The sequence below is a fragment of the Thermobia domestica genome, chromosome 3 (assembly GCF_964235325.1).
Source record: "Thermobia domestica chromosome 3, izTheDome1.hap1.1, whole genome shotgun sequence".
NCBI classification, from domain to species: Eukaryota; Metazoa; Arthropoda; class Insecta; order Zygentoma; family Lepismatidae; genus Thermobia; species Thermobia domestica.
Window position 1 is genome coordinate 68,385,478 of NC_137456.1, and position 17,503 is coordinate 68,402,980.

Below are 17,503 nucleotides of genomic sequence, written 5' to 3' on the forward strand. Positions count from 1 at the left end.
AACGAGGTGTACATTCTACCATGTTATTAGCGCTTTACTTAAAGTAAAAAGTGTATAAAGACGAGACACACATATCAATCGATACATCTCATCGTGATGAACAAAATGATATAGGTTAATGTAAAATCTTCACGCATAATTTGCGAGAAAATCGTGAAAAAATAATAATTTTGAATCTAAAAATATGAAGCTATATGTTAACCGCGAGACCCATTAACCATTTAACGCCCATTGATGCAACTTCTGCGTCCGAACTTTAAACCTTAATAGCTCAGTCCCTAATTAAGGTAGAAAGATAATTTTGGTACCAATGTATTCCTGAAAGACGCAACTTTTCGCCGACGTGCGAGTACCACAGTATGTGAAGGTACCACAGCGGGAGAAGGAGGGTAAAAATCGTGTTTTCTTTGTCTTTTTTGAACAAGTTTTTTTGGGGGGTATTATTTCCCCCACTGGTGGTACACTCTTAAAAATGGGTGTGTGAGACCACTACATGGCAATATCCTGTATTTGTACTTTCTGCTTACATGCAAGGAGTAGAGAGGGGGCAAAGTTGGCCAACTTTTGGAGTTTCAGTTTTTTTTTATGTAAATTTCATTTATTTTTACGACAAACATCAATAGCTCAGCCCCTAATTAAGCTAGAAAGATGATTTGGTACCAATGCATTCCTGAGGGATGAAGCTTTCTGTCAGTATGCATTTTATGTATGTGGAGGGTACCATGGCTGAGGAAGGAGGGTAATATTTTATATAAAAAAATCTTTTTTTCATCAGGTTTTGGGCGATTATATATATATATTATTGTCACAAGTGTATGAACTACACGTTAGCAACATTTTGTCAGCGTAGAGTGACTGCAAGCGTTGCTAGGGCCCCACAAAATGATTTTTTCATATTTTTTATGATTTTTTTGTGTGGAAATTGCACGAATCCGTGGTCTATAAGCTGTTCAACGATGTATAAATCATGACTCTGTGATAATTAGGAATCACCAGAGCCCCCAACGTGAGAGTCTACTATTTTGTTAAAATCTGTGGCGAATGTCTGAAGGAAAGGTCAAGGTGAAAGTGATACTGAAATGTATATCTTCATCAAAGTTTTCATTATGATAGTAGGAAGATAACAGTATGCGGTAGATTAATGTGATGTAGCCCAAAATCTTGATTAACTTTTAAGAACTTTAATTGTTATTTGCTGTATTATTGTCCTAAAATGAGACATTATGTCAATAGATCACGATTTGATGAACAAGATGAGATACTTTAGGATAAATTTTCAAACGTTGTTATCGAAAAAATAGAGAAAAACTATTTTTTATGGTGCTATAAAGTATGTGTTTCCTTGCCAATAACAATTGATAGTTCCAATTCTGCCAGAATAAATCTTTTATTTATTTACAAAACATGTAAAAAATACTGTTAATTAGCAATTTGTACATATTGTTATATTCTTTTAACGATTATACATATATTCCTAACTATGACAATATTGTTCTAACAGTGACACAAATAATCTTAACAGTGACATACTTACTCCTATCAGTGACATACATACTCCTAACAGTGACAAGAATAGAATAATTCTATACTCCTAACAATGACAGACATACTCTTAACAGTGACACACATAGTCCTAACAGTGACACACATACTTCTAATAATGACACACATACTTCTCATAGGACACGCATAGTTCTAACAGTGACACACATACTCCTAACAGTGACAAACGTAGTCCTAACAGTGACACACATACTCCTAATAGTGAAACACATACTAATAACAGTGATACACATATTCCTAACAGTGACACATTACTCCTGACAATGACACAATACTTCTAATAGTGACACAGAAACTCCTAACAGTGACAGACATACTCCTAACAGTGACACACATACTTCTAATAGTGATACACATACTTCTAATAGGACATCCATAGTCCTAACAGTGACACACATACTCCTAAAGTGACAGATGTAGTCCTAAGAGTGACACGCATAGTCCCAACAGTGACACACATATTCCTAATAGTGAAACGCATCCTACTAACAGTGATACACATACTTCTAACAGTGACACAAATAATTCAACAGTGGCATGCATACTCCTAATAGTGACACAAATAGTTCAACAGTGACATGCATATTCTTAACAGTGAGGCACACATAGTCCGGCACATACAAGGCCAGACTTAGGCCGATTGGACCGAATGCTCCCAATTGGGCCCTGCACCTAAGTGGGCCCCGAGATAGAGTGTAATAAACTCTTGGCTTCTCAAGTACAAACAACACTTTACAAGATGGCTGGGAACCTAGGTCCGACCAAAGTTGTTCCCAATTGAACCCAGCACCTTCTAAGACGGATCCTGTGCACATACAACTTGTGAATTCATCATATTTCAGAAGTGACACTGGGTTTATATAACGTCATATAATATTTAATATGACGGACAATTATTAAAGTGCAAAAGTAAATATTTGTACTGTTGAACAGTTTTGTAGTTGGGAGTAGACATATTGTAGCACAAAGATGTAATAACTTCCATCGAATAAAATAGGTAAAAAATATTTATAGAAAAAGGGAAGAAAGAAAGTTACGTATGTTCCATGATTTGAAAGGGTAGTTAGACCTGGATAGTTCGAATAAAGATACCAATGAAGCCTGGGATGAAAAATCAAAGATTCGGTAGAAATACAACCATTAAAAGCTAGAATACAAGAAATTATGCAAGATTGTGAATTCGCAAGAAATATTCGACAAAAATTTTGCATTTCAATAACGTCATTTACAATCTGGAAGAGTTCAATTAGGAAACAGGTAAGTTTGATAGGATTTAAAAGAACTATTGTTTTCCAGATGATTATTGGTGTGGAATCTAAGTCGAAAATTAACATGATGTCAGAAAATATGAAGAAAGGCTCTGAAAATGATATGAAATGAAAATATATACTAGAAGCAGTGAAAAAAAAAAGTTACCTGAATTTTATTGCAGCTTTTTATTACCACAATATAAGCACACATTTCTTTAATCGCCTTCAAAGTAGGCATCTTCAGAACACACATACCCCACACATATATTTGCTCCACCGTCCCTACCATTGCAGGAAACACCGTCAAAATTCCTCTTTTTGTATCTTCCGAACTTGAGCCATCGCGCTGGTTTTGATTTCTTCTACGGTGGGGAAAGGCAAATGGGGTACCTTTAACGCCTATTTGTAGCTTTGGGAAGCCAAACATTCGATGGTGCTAAAGTGTTTTTTAAGTAGAGATGCAAGGGCTCGGAAAAAAACCGGCTTTTTTGGAAAAAACTCGGTTTTTTCTGCTTTGCTTTTTTGCTTGGGAAATTTTGGGCTTTTTTCAAAATACTGCTTTAAATTGATAAAACAGACTTTGTATCGCTTCTCTATAACACAAAAAATCATTTAATTAGTGGTTGATGCTGATAATAATATAAAACATCGAAAATAAACTATGAATTTTGAAAAAATATTTCAAACAATTTTTCTTCAACATATTTACATTATGAATTCCACAGGATTAACCAATGTATATAATAAGAATTTTTTAACCTCCTATATACAAAAGTAATCAGAGTTGGAAAGAACCGTGGTTGTTTTTGAAAATGACGAAAACCCGTTTTTTGAGGGATGTTTTAAACCAGGCTTTTTTGGTTTAAACCAGGCTTTTTTGACTTAGATTTTTTGCTTTATGTATTTATATTACATATTCACAGAAATAAGTTTGTTTCGCCTTGATGTTATTATGCAACAGCGGGGTTATGCCGGAAGAACTCCCATAAGCTTAAAGAAGTGCGGTCAGTAAATTTCTTAAGTTGAGAATCTCCCGCCCTAGCCATTGGGAAAATCCCGTCATTACTTGAAATGTAAGACAATAACGGGAAAATCCTGTTATTGCTTTGCATGTAAAATTTAAAGGTCAACGTACCATAATCAGTACGCTAAAACTGAGGTATTAAATTACAAATTTAGTACCGGTACGTAGATATCATTGAAAGTCCAATCCAAGCTAATGTTGGAAGCTACGTAGGCAATCGATAAATTATGCCAATTTCTATCAATATATTTAAGCAATATTGGCTTCTTTATAAAACAACACGCATTTAGGCATGCAGAAATATACAATTTGGTTTGTTTCGTATGTTTAGGCTTAACATCCTTACGAAATACCGAGGTTATCAAGGAGAAGACTTTCGCTTAAACTGACATCCGAACCGCTACTTCGGTTACGCATGAAAGAAGGGTTGTGGTTCGACCGAGAATTGAACATGGGACACCTTGATTAAAAGGTGAAAAGGAAATACAACTATTGCAGGTGGTTTGATATCTGAAAACGTCACCATGAATTTCACACGATTCGCATTTTTCATTCTTTTTATTTTTTTTGGTTTAAACCAGTTATTAAAAAAAAGTTGGTGTTAACCAGCTAACCCTAAAAGTAAACACTTCTTTTTAAAGAATACACAAATAACTAGCAAACTAGTATGTAGTATTTTTACTTCAAAATATTCCATACCCTCTTTTTGAAACAAAATAAAATTAAAATAAAACATAAGAGAAATACTTAGATTTATATGATACACTTAAAGGCTGAACATCTAGAGCTTTTGGTTCTGTATATTCTTGAAATTCTACAGTTAAGTTTTATAGAACCACCATCACAGTTTACCCAATCCTCAAGTTTTCTGAATTTTTAACAAGAAGGATTCAACATATCATTACGGAACTCCTCCCCCTCCCCAAAAAAAAGACTACGGAATATATTTAAGTTAAGCTAAATACAACTGCACAACAAACATGACTAAATGATTAGCTTTTGAGCTTCTATCGGAAAGTCCGGGATTCAACCAGCATTCGACCATTCTGACAAAGCTTTTCTTAATTCCATCTGTGAATGTAGAAATAGTGCGTGTACTGTGAGTTGGGCGACTTCCTTCTTTATTGTTTTTAAATCGTTATTATTACTAATTACCAGCAGTGACGGTTTTGCGAAGGTTAGGGGGCGGTCTTTCGGACTGAAGCCCGTTCCCCAAAGTTACGAAATGTCTGCAACAAACGAAATATCTATTATTTATGCCTTTACTCATAAACTTTAAGCTCCCGTCAAATAAAAATTACGAATGTTTAAAAAAAACTAAACATTAGTAAGAAACCCTTCCCAAAATACTTTTCTAAATCCGCCACTGATTCTCAGTATAAAATGATTTTTAAAGTTGTATCCGGAAGATTATTGCTAAACATATAAACGAAACGAAATATTAGTTATGCCTGTACTCATAAATTTCAAGCACTTCCCAAATAAAATTAGAACTTTTTAGGAAACGAAACAATTAGAAAAACCCCTCCTAAAGTACTTTTCTAAATCCGCTACTGATTATTTGTATAAATTGGTATTCAAGGTTGTGTCCGGAAAATTAATGCTAAATCACTTCACAGCTACAGTATAACAGAAATGTGGAAGTACGGTTTGACGGATATATTGAAAAACGTACGCTTTGACGGATAAATAGAAAAACGGGCAAGTTTAACTTTTGTGCTAGAAGCTAGAGTACTAAAAGCTCTTAGAAATGAAACACGGATGACAAACTAGAGAAGAAAAAAGATGTCGATAACTCAAAAGTTAAAATAAAGTTAAATAGCCTCTAAAATTACCCTCAAATACTACATTCTTCATGTTAGCTTTAATTCGTAAAACATGTGCTCCATCCATCTTGATGGTGAATTTCAGAGCGAAATATGACATTCAGGTCATGGAATTCTTATCTAACTATAGAATATACTATAAGAAAGCTATTTAGATAGAAAAATCATGAAGTTGAAAAAAGCCAAAATTTCCAAAATTCTCGTTTTTTTCCCAAAAAAGCCGGCTTTTTATGTGAAAAAAACCATCGATTCAAAAAAGCCGGCTTTTTTGCATCTCTATTTTTAAGGCTATCAAAGTCTCTAAATCAATTTCCTCAATTTGCCCATTAACGTGATGATTGCTTGTTGCTCGAACTGTGACATTGCGTTCTACTGATCACCATACACTTCTTCGTTCAACTAGCTACTCGTACGTTGCCTCTGGGGGCGCGGTGGCTCAGTGGTAGAGCGTTCATCTCCGGTGCTTGGGGTCCCTGGTTCGATCCCAGCTCGCGCCGTGTGGACTTTGTGGTGGACAAACACCGTGCTCGAGGGTTTTCTCGGGGTTCTCCCGTTTCCTCCCACTTCCTTCATTCCACCATTTCACTCATCTCTCATCATCACCGTCTCCTAACCGGCATAAACGTGGGACGTAAAGCTTAAAGATTTCATTTCATTTATTTTCGTACACTGCCTCTTATGACCTGTTCACACTTATCAAATTGATGATCAGGCACCTTAAGAAGTGTACTGTACAAGATCCATTGTGGTTGTATCACAAATGCCAAAAACTACAACATTTCGAGAACTTTTGACTGACCGTATAAATAGATGAAAGCAATGCTGGCTAGGATAATTGAGGCGTATAACTATAGTTGTTTTTTGTTGTTTATTGAAATTCAGGTCCCTGTTCAGCATCGAGGCTAAATGATACATGGATCTTCAGTTTGAAGTGAAGTCTGAACAACGCGTCCCTAAGGCATGCACGTTAGCCGCTAGACCAACCGGAAGGGCTGTAACAAATTACAAATGCTTGAGCAAAAATGTAGAATAATTGGCTATTTTTCAACATCTTGGTGCATCATTAAAGAAAAGACTGTAATGATGGGGAGTATAGGGATGACCACATTTTTAAAAAAAACTACCTTTTCGAAAAAATGAATTTTTCGGAAACGACAAATGAAAAACAATTTTTTTTTTCGAAAAAACGAAAAATGAAAATCCAACAATGAAATTCCTGAAAATCTATTTTTTTTCTCTCGAAAAACGCCGTCCATAGGAGAGAGGCATAACATGTGAATTACTGAGGGAAGAGTTACAGGGACTCAAATTAGAGTATTATATTGCAGTAAAGAGCGGAGATGTAGGTGTTGCGAAAAGATAAAAAAAAAAAAAAAAAAAAAAAAACTAGTTCTCGGAAATCTCTATCTTGAAGAGAACCATAGAAACTTGAAGTGATAAACCAAAGAGGGTGACACTTGGAATAATAGAAATAAAGGAATATGATTGGAAATAATTAAAAAGATATTAGGATATCGTTGGAGAATAAATTATACTCTGAATGACCTGTAGAAAGTATAACGGAAGGCAAACAAGGGAGGTAGGGAATAATAAAGGTATAACAGATAGTATTAAATAGAGATGCGCAAGAAACGATACATGTCTCATCTCGTAAACGACACGAGATTCTAGTCGAGACACGCTTGCTGAATTCGAGACGAGGCGAGACAAATACCTGTCTTTGTTCGAATTTTCGAGACAAAACTCCTCGTAAGAAGTCTCTTCTCCTATCGACATTATTTTTCACCCGTTCTCCGCTCCCTTATTTGAAGTAAGCCTGTATTTAAAATATGGGTTATACACATTTACAGTTTCCTAATGTCTGTAGTATTTGCATGTATATAGGTTTATATAATTGACTTGATAACGATTCCTTACATCACTGCGAGGAGGGATGGATTTAGTTTTTTTTTTTAAAAAAAAAAAAAAAAAGAAAATCAAGTCTAGTTAGAAACAACATTTAATTTATTGTGCTAATCTGGTTGCACTGGTATTTTGTTTTTTCCTCTAAAATTTCCAGATGGTTATGTTTTCTGCAGGTATGCATGCTTTATATCCACCTAATTTTGTAATCAATTTTAAGTTTTCAGAAGCTGTTAAAATCGCGTTAAGCATTGCTAATTATTCAATGTATTTTAGCTATTTTTATTTCTGTGTAGCTTATTGGGGGAAAGTCCTCTTTCATAACACGGTGAAACCTGCCTATGTTGGACATCTCGGTTGTATTAAAAAAGTGAACAAGTTGCAGAAAATAAGCCGGGTCAACTTGTTTCAGACTCGAACTTCTAATATTGATTGGCAGTAAAGATATTTCCCTACAACTTTTCACTTCTTTGTCCATATAATATTTCTTTTACATATTCGAAGCTAAATTTTACCTTAGTGTGTTTTGAAGCTAATACAGTAGTTTTTTTTTTCTAGTTCTCACATTTTGTATCTGCTTTTTAGCTAAAGTAACCTTAAATCTTTCTAACAATATTTATGATGATTTTTTTTCTATTTTATTATAAATTTCTAATATTTCTTCTTTCTCTTTCTTCTCCAAAATTCTTAATAAATGTACGAGGGTAAGTCAAAAATTATCCGCAATTTTGACATAACTCTTCTCACATTATCCATACTGACCTCTGTTCTCGTGTATTTTATTATTATGCTATTGTGGTTGTGGTATGAAATTTTGATTCTAATTTCTCCATTTGTCTTCCTTTTGTTGAAGATAGGTCATAGCCGCTCCATTAGAAGTTTGCATCGAAGAAGAACAACGAGAAGTGATCCGGTTTCTGTGGTCGGAAGTTGTATCAGGTCCCGCAATCCATCAAATACTTTCGGCATAATATGGGAACAGTGTCTTGCCGCATGTGGAGTGTCTACGAATGGATCTGAAAAATTCAAAAAATGATCGCACAAGTGTTATGCACGAAGAAGTAGCCGAACGACCATCTACAGCCACAAATGATGACAACATTGAGCGTGCACGTAACATAGTTCTGTTAGACAGACGAGTGACTATTGACTATTGTGCCGAAAGGATTTGATGCATTACGGTCCCTGATACACCTTCCGATCACAAAAACCGGATTACTGCTCGTTGTTCCTCTTTGGAACTGGCGCAAATTCCGGGAGAGATGATGGGAACATGTCCCTTCCAATCTTGGAACTGGAGGACTGTCCCCACAAATAATCCGATTTGAAATGTTTTTTTTTGGGGGGGGGGATAAAGTGTGATGATTTGTGTCCGATTGCCACAAAGGAAAGTAAGATGAAATTGATGTCCCCCCAGAATAAGTCTCAAATCTGCCCGCCTCCGAATGTTGAAGACAACTTTGCTCCCTGATCCTCCACAGGAATGTTTTTCAACTTCACAAATATTTTGAGCAACGGTCTTACCTGCCCCCCCCCCCTTAATGTTGAAGACAGATTTGCCCCGTTGCTGTTTGGTGCAAACTTCTAATGGAGCGACCATTGTCTATCTGCAACGAAAGGAAGACAAATGGAAGAACAATCAAATAAACGAGGACAGGGGTCAGTATGAACAATGTAAGAAGAGTTACGTCAAAATTGCAGATAATTTTTGACTTACCCTCGTAATTGCCTTTCTGTTCTTCATTTCGCTAAATTCCAGCGAAAGTATCCCTTGTTGTTGCAAATCTTTTGTCATTCTTCCTTGTTTCATTTTCCTTTTTAAAGTCTAAAACTCATAGTTTATTCATTTACCTCAAACTGTATCTCGCTCATCAAAAGCATTTCTATCCTTTATTTCTACGTTTATTGTCGTTCTTTTTTCCTTCCTTTCTGTTTCCACAAAATGTTGCAATATCCTTTCATATTGGTAAACAAAATCACGTACTTGTACACAAGCACCAGCAAGCAGCCAACGGATGCCGTCACAGAGGGAACACGAAGTGGGCACGAAGAGTTACGAAGAGAATCCATTCAACCCCTCCAAGGCTACCCCTCCGAACACTGACTATAAAAACGGATACCTCGAGGCAAAAGGCATCAGATGTTCCTGTCCTACCTACATATATCCCCAAGCTGCAACGGGCAGGCTAGTTTTTAACCAACAAACCTTAAACCTCCGAGCTGCTACGAGCAGGAGGTCCAATTTATAGAGGAAAGAATTATTACAGAATCACTTATTGGTAATATTAGATATAAACTATATAAGTCCTTAGTGAAATTTTGTTTCCACTCTTTTTTTTTTTATCTCTAAGTTCTCAGTGTTTGTTCTAACATTCAAGCTCCTTTGCTCTGTTTCTTGTATAATACTGTTCTGTTACCTGACGCTCCCTAGTTTCGAAATATTACCATCACAAGTTAATTCTTGTGACTGCTTCTTCTGAAGTTATAACTTACTTTTGCCTGAAGTGCCGAACAAAGGTTTTCACTTTCACACCTTCAAACTTTACGGGGTCCCGAGTTCGATTCCCCGTGGTAGAGTTTTGAACTTTAAAGTCATGAGTGCCGTTCCCATTTTTTCTAACTACTTCAGAAATGAAATAATAATATAATTTATTTGTGGTTTTCTAGAAAACACAAAATACTACTTAGTGAACTAAGCAATGATTTTCAGATGGCCTTATTTCTTGTTTAGTTCGTAATTGAAACAAGCTTTCAGAGGGGAAACATGTTGATAACACAACCTAATCCATGGCCGCGTTGGCTCAGTGGTAGAACGCTTACCTCTGGTGATGGGGTCCGTGGTTCGACTCCAGCTGGCGCCAGGTAGACTTTGTGTTGGACAAACATCCTTGTGTGGGTTTTCTTAGGGTTCTTCCGTTTCCTCCCACTTTCAGCATTCCATCATTTTGTTCGTTATCTTTATCATCATCTTCCTTAGCCTCCGAACATAATCGTTGGACATTTAAGGATTTTTTTTTTTACTGTGTGTGTTTTCTAAGTAATAATTAAGTACAAAAATTTTATTATTAATTTTTTACTTTTTTGATATGTTGAAAATGAAGAAAAAAACATTTCACAGTGAAAAAAAAATGTTGTTGATTTCAAAATTGAGTAGCTGAAAAAGAAAAGTATTGCTTCGTCAACCATCTTTTCATCGTCCTTCTATTATCCGATTATCAGTTTCTTCTGTCATAACTTGTGAGAGAATGATGCAAATTTTCCACATTAAATTTTTAATTTGTGCTTTTCCTTTTTTTTTTTTTTTTTTGTCTTGACTGAAAAACGAGACGAGTAAAGACAGAAGTCCTTGAGACGAAACACGTGTCGAGACAGTATTTTCTCGAGACGATTGGAAACAGCCGTAAATCTCAATTCGGCACATCTCATGCGCATCCGTAGAATTACAAGGATAGTTTCTATGCCAAGATGAAATTCCCTAAGTGTCATATACCGTATAGAATCTTTAATTTATATCAGGTGACCGTGAAGAATAGAAGAAATATGTGATGAATTGCACTGGTTGAGGTAGAAACAGAATTTTGCTATTTCTTAATTCAAGCAGATTCTCATTTACTCATGTTTTTGACGTAAATTTAGTTGGAATTTACAAGCATTCTAGTCTTCCCCTTCAATTTTAACAAGTCAGAGACGCCCGTGCACCAACTCTAATTTACCAACAATTAATCAACGATCGGAGGCATGTCCCAGAAGGAATTCTATACTGACACATCACTGGTTCCAGAAATTCCGATTCTGCAGAAGGACGGAGCTCAAGATCTATTGCCGCCACTGACAATGGACTAAAGATAATAAGTTTAATCATAACAGGGAGATTCGTCTCGGTGTTGATGTCTATCTTTTAACTATGTTACATGAAACTCCAAGATTCTGAAATTTTGTAATTATGACATTAAGGAATTCTAAAATTAAAAACTCCTAAATTTCTTAGTTTTGCCATTTGAATGGCCACGATTCCGAAACACCATTATTCTGAGAATCTGATTTGAGAGATCAACACATTATTGTTGCGCATTCTAAAATTTTGGGCTGAATTTTCCAGATTCCGGAATTCCTCCTTCATAAGTTCCGAGATTTCGAAGTGCGGTGCTAAAATATAGAGATTACGGAATTCCTTGTTAAAGGTACTACCCATTTCAGATAGGATTGCCGTTGTTTATGGTGGCAAAACACAGAACTAAGATGTAAACAGAACGCAGCTAAGACGTGACAGCCCACTCGTGATTCAGTAATCTGCAGTGTTGAAAACTCAGTACGTTTCTGCAGAAAACATGGTACGTTCTTTGTGGAAACAAGCATGGTTTAAGTTAGCGTAGGAGTATATGTATGGGCATGTGAGTGACAAGGATTGTTTGCTTCAACTACTCTCCCTCCCTCTCTCTCTAAGCCTATCTCTATCCATCTATCTATCTCCCGCCCTCTCTCTCTCTCTCTCTCTCTCTCTCTCTATTTCTCTGTCATAGTCACAGAACTCGCAAGCCGAGGCTTGCTGCCAGTGTTCGAATTAACACTTTCGATCCTGGACAATTTCAGCCCTCATTTTCCCCTTGTCCTGGGTTTTTTTGAGAGTTAGAAAAAAATTACTGAAATCTTAATTATGCACATAGAAAGATAAAATTTGGTTTCCTGAAAGAAGAATAACCATTTGTCATGTAGAAACAGATTTAAATGCCTTGTGCACAGGAAGGTGGGTGTGATGACGTCATACTTTTAAAGAACATTTTGCTGATATTCTAATAAACGTGTAACGTGGAATAAAATCATTTCTTTTAAACCATACATAAAAGTACCCAAATGGAACTAGGTTTAGATAGCGGCATGCTGAATAGGTGCTAACAAAATAACATTCTACTCGGGAAGAGTGATGTCTCTCCACAGAGAAAATATAGAGTATTTTTTCAAAGCACCTTCGGGATGCTTCTTTGCAATTTATTGAGATTCGTACCTGTTCATTTCATTTACGATAGCTAGCATCATAGTCAAGAAATAAAGAAAATAAATCAAAGATAGATAGGGATATCAGTAAATACTTGGGAGGGATTGAAACCGGAAATTCTGCAAAATTCAGGTTTTTGAGATGGTTGCAAATTTTCAGTCCATCCTAATTCTTCATCTGTATTACGAGTCTTTTTCCTTTCTTTACTGGAGGCAAAAGCGATTCTCCCATTCGCTTATCAATAACAAATTTCGTCAGAAAAATAATCTGCTTGTATTTCGTATGCATCAGTGTCCGAATCATTTGTTATCTCAACAATTTCCCCTTTCGACAGGCGAGACGGTTGCGAACGCAATGTACTAGAAAACCTGTAACTCCATTGAATACGAAAGAACAAAATGCTCACGATAAAACCTCGAAGAAAAGCGATCCTTCCTTCTTTAGCTTAGTGAGAATGAGGAGCAAAATACATCGCACTTGTTACGAAAAAAAAGAAAACCCAGCGGGTTCCTAAAATTATTTATTTATTTCGTTCTGCATCCAAGATAGGGTTATGACATATTTTCCTAGACACATGATATAATAAATTTTACACGCCAATAGGAGTCATATAAACAAGAGAAATAAAGTGTGCATAAAACACTGAAACATAAACAAGAAAATAGAGTACACGTCACAATAACTCTTCCTCTAATTTCCTTCTCTTGCCCGAGCGAAAATAAAACAACACGGGACACTATAAGGTGTTGATCAGATATTACAGTTCTCATAAACCACGTGCTTATGTGCAACCACGTGACCTCTGCAGATCATGATATACGAGACCTCACGTTACAGGGTTGTCAGGCTTACGCCTGATTTTCCGGGGCGGATCCAGGACGGACTTGTGGGGGGGGGGTTGTAATACTGCTAGTTAGAGCTATTTTTAAGAGCTTCAAACTCTGGGATGGGTTTTACTTATGTATAAAATAAAAAAAGTGTCCTCTTCTGGGGGAAGGGCAATCGCCCTGATCGACCCCCTGGATCCGCCCCTGCAAGAGATTGTTGTTTCTTTTGCTAATCTGCAGAAAATTAGCAACAGATCTGATCGTTGGGACATACATTTCACATTAGGAAGTATGCAATGCTTCTGTATGCGAGTTATTTTACTATTTTAGCTTAGGTTTACCTGTTCACTTCTTTGAACACTGTCCCTCTGTCTCTTGCTTAGCTAGCACTAAAGCCTAGAGGGGGCTAGGGTCCCGCCGTGGTGTAGTGTATGGAACACCACCTATTAAAGAAGCGACGGGGAATATCGGGAGGATAGGAGCCTACTGGAATATAGACGGGGGTCGTGGGCCCCGGGTAAGGTACAAACTCACGAGAGGGTTGGAGGAATCTCGCCCATTAAAACTTCATAAAATGTTATTTCTACTTTATTTCCATTTGAGAAGAAACATTCCCCCCATTTCCCCGTCACCCAGGTTGGGACAATTTCGTACCCTAATCCCTGGTCCAGCATACTAACAATAACCAGAAAACAGCAATAAATAAAGACTGAAATATGAAATGTAAGGTTTCACATTTCTGTTTTTAGTATAGATGAAATTATTTGTCGAACGGTATGCAATTTGTATTGGGTAAAACTTCAATAATCTTTGGCAGTTCTTTCCATGAGTTCTTTTTTCTTAACTTTTGATTTTTCTACGTGGGATTAGACTTGGATTTATGTGGGGCTTAGCCACCTCTAGAACCCCCTTAGCTACGCCACTAATGAGGATAAATCCTTCACAATTCTACATTTTCTTACTATGCTGTTCTTATAACAGGATTAACAAAGGGGTGCATTAGGATGCCTAAGTGCTTACAGCAGGATTCCTAAAAACCATCAAGACAAATTCTTATAAACTTTTTAATTTTTCATGTTTTTAGGAGTATGTTATTAAGTTTCAAAATGTAGCATGTTTCATAACATGTTCCGGACCTTTTGTTGGAACGTGACGCTTTGTTCAGTTCGTTTTCGATATTGTGCGTTAGCAACACTCGCCAAGGGCAGCGCATGACTAAATGTTGACTACATCAGCGCCCCCAAATAAACAACGGCACTCCTGGGTGAAATGGGTAGTACGTGAGCCCGAAATTCCGTAATTCCGAGATTCCGAAGTTCGGAACTTCCGTAATTCCGTAACACCGAAGTCTCAGAATTCCGGAATGAGTATATATTTTTAATTACGATTCCGGAATGATTTTCATTCCAAAGTATTCTGGAATTCCGGTCACCACCAATGTGCACCGTTCAGTCTGCCGTGTCGTGACAAAACGCTGTAACTTTGGCGAAGAAGTTTTGCGAAAATGAGCCTTAAAGTTTTCATCCGAAAATGTGATCTGTATCGTGTAGAACCAGTGTATCTTGACTTTGGAAACACGTGGTTACATGTAATGTTACGTAAATGCATGTTGTGTGGTTAAATTTGGTGAAAATTGATTGGTTGACCATTATTGCCTAGTTACACTGGTTCTACACGAAACAGATCACATTTTCGGATGAAAACTTTAAGGCTCATTTTCGCAAAACTTCTTCGCCAAAGTTACAGCGTTTTGTCACGACACGGCAGCAGTGCCCCTTTGAGTTCTTATTTTTCTGAAAGCGTCAAAATGAAGCTCGTAGTTTCAGATACTGTCACCAGGGGCGCTGAGTTCAGTGAATGTTCCTACTCCATCTTTGCTTGTGCTGCCTCTATCGGAATATTTTATAACAAAATGAAAACAAGGTGAAAATAAAGATACACGAATGACGACAGTAAATCGTCGTATTAAATTATAGGTATCTTTAGATTTTTATGAAAATCTCAAACACTAGAAATAAATGTGGAGTAAATATGTAAGATATTAAAGAAATATTATGACATGTCGCAAAATGAAAGTAGAATAAAAATTGAGTTCCTTACGGATACATTCAGAATTTCACTCATACACGTTTCTTACGGCAAATAAGTTTTCTGACAATGATTGAAATTATTTGTCATCGAGAACTACTTTTGTATGAGGAAGAATCTACGGACCACATGGCATAATATGAAGAGACAGGAATATGCTTGGATTGCACTACATTCTATAGTTACGTGATTGTGATCACATTCCAGTCGAACTTCCACCAGAAGTCACAAACTCATATAGGGCAGGTTCAACTACTTGTGGGTATTATATTTTACTTTATGATACTTTACACTTTTCTGTAGGAAAAAAAAAAAAAAGAAGAAGTGTGCTCACCATAACTTACAAAGCATATTCATGAGTGATTGGTTCTCCTTTGTGAGCTCGTTCGTGGCTTGACTAAGCGGTTAGCTTACGCACTTTTGGTGTGAGAGCCTCGGATTCGATTCCCGGCAGGAGCTCATGTAGTTTGGATCCCACGTTAAGCCTCGTCTCGTAGCTGAAAGCGACACTAAAACTGAAAGCAAAATAAAAATAAAATTGGTTCTCCTTCGTAAAAGCAACTGCTTTCCGTAAGTGAGTTTGGTGGACGCAATTCCCGATTTTGGTCACTTTGTACCGACTGAGCACAATATGATTTATCTAAACAGTGGCATATTTAGGGGAAGGGCTTCCGGGCTTAAGCCCCCCCCGAAATCTTACTTAGTATAGTAAAGTATATGAAATATCTTGCAGAATTTTCACATTTTCAGGCAAAGCCTCCCCCCGAAAGTTAGCAAAGCCCTCCCGAAACAAAATCTTAAATACACAACTGGATCTGAAACTAAAATTATAAGTAAATTTTAGTCGGGACAGTCTTGAATTTGAATTATCTTCCTCACCCTCCCTAAAAACTCCTCAGAACTCCAAATGTACCAGTTTTTCTCTAAAACTGTACTAACACGGTATCGTTCATGCGATATGGGTATTTAAAATATATCACTTTTAGTAGTAATAGATACTCAACTAAAAGGAATAATTTATTCTCTGTTACTCACTTTTGGTGACTTAAACCATTTCTTAATTAATTCAGATATTTTAGCAAAAAGAAAGTTTAGATTTTTTTTTAAGTTTAAAAAAACTGGAAGCCCTAAACTATGAGGCGATTGGAAAGTCACTTTGGAAATTTGGAAATTCAAATTATGAGACAATTAAAGAAGTGACTTAAGTATCAAACAGTCTGTCTGGTACAGTTCAAAAGTAAATTTCACAGTTTAGCTTTCTTCTTCGAGGAAATATCCTAAATTTCCCTGAGTTATTTATATAACATCCTTTGTCAATAAAGAGGTTATATAGGAGATTTACAGTTTAAAGGGAATTTGAACCCAGGATCTCGTCTCCGAAAGGTATGAGCATCATCCCCTAGAACAGAGTGGAGAACCAATATCACTCTCAAGTAGAGCCGTATTTTCTAATACTTTTGCCGCCCCGTGTCATTACGAAAATTGGGCTCCCTAAAATTGCCGTCCTAGACCTATGTTGACCTATGCGTAAATGCTGCCCTGCTTTCAAGTCTTTTCAATACATAATGAGAGTATCAAATCGTTATTGAACAAATGATTACCAGCATATTAGTTGGAATTATTATTTGGAACATGCTCAAACCACTGTGTGTATATATACGAGGAGTGACTGAAAAGTTTTGAGCCAAACATAGAAAATGAGAATCTAGAATAGAATAATTATATGTATTAGAATAGTACAATCTTTGATATTAACATGTATCAAGATCTTTGTTCTAAGTAATTTATTTTGTCTTTTACAGGCTCTTGAAGTGAGTGAGATGGCAGAAGTTGGGAAAATGGAAAAAATCGAGTACAGGTCAGTCATCAAGTATCTGCAATTAAAAGGAATGTCGGCGTCTAAGATCCACCAGAATGTGGTCAATACCGTAGGTGAATCTTCCCCTTCATGTGCAACTATCAAAAGATGGATGCAGGAATCCAAGCGTGGTAGGCAGAGTGTTGAAGATGAGTCGAGATCTGGGAGACCA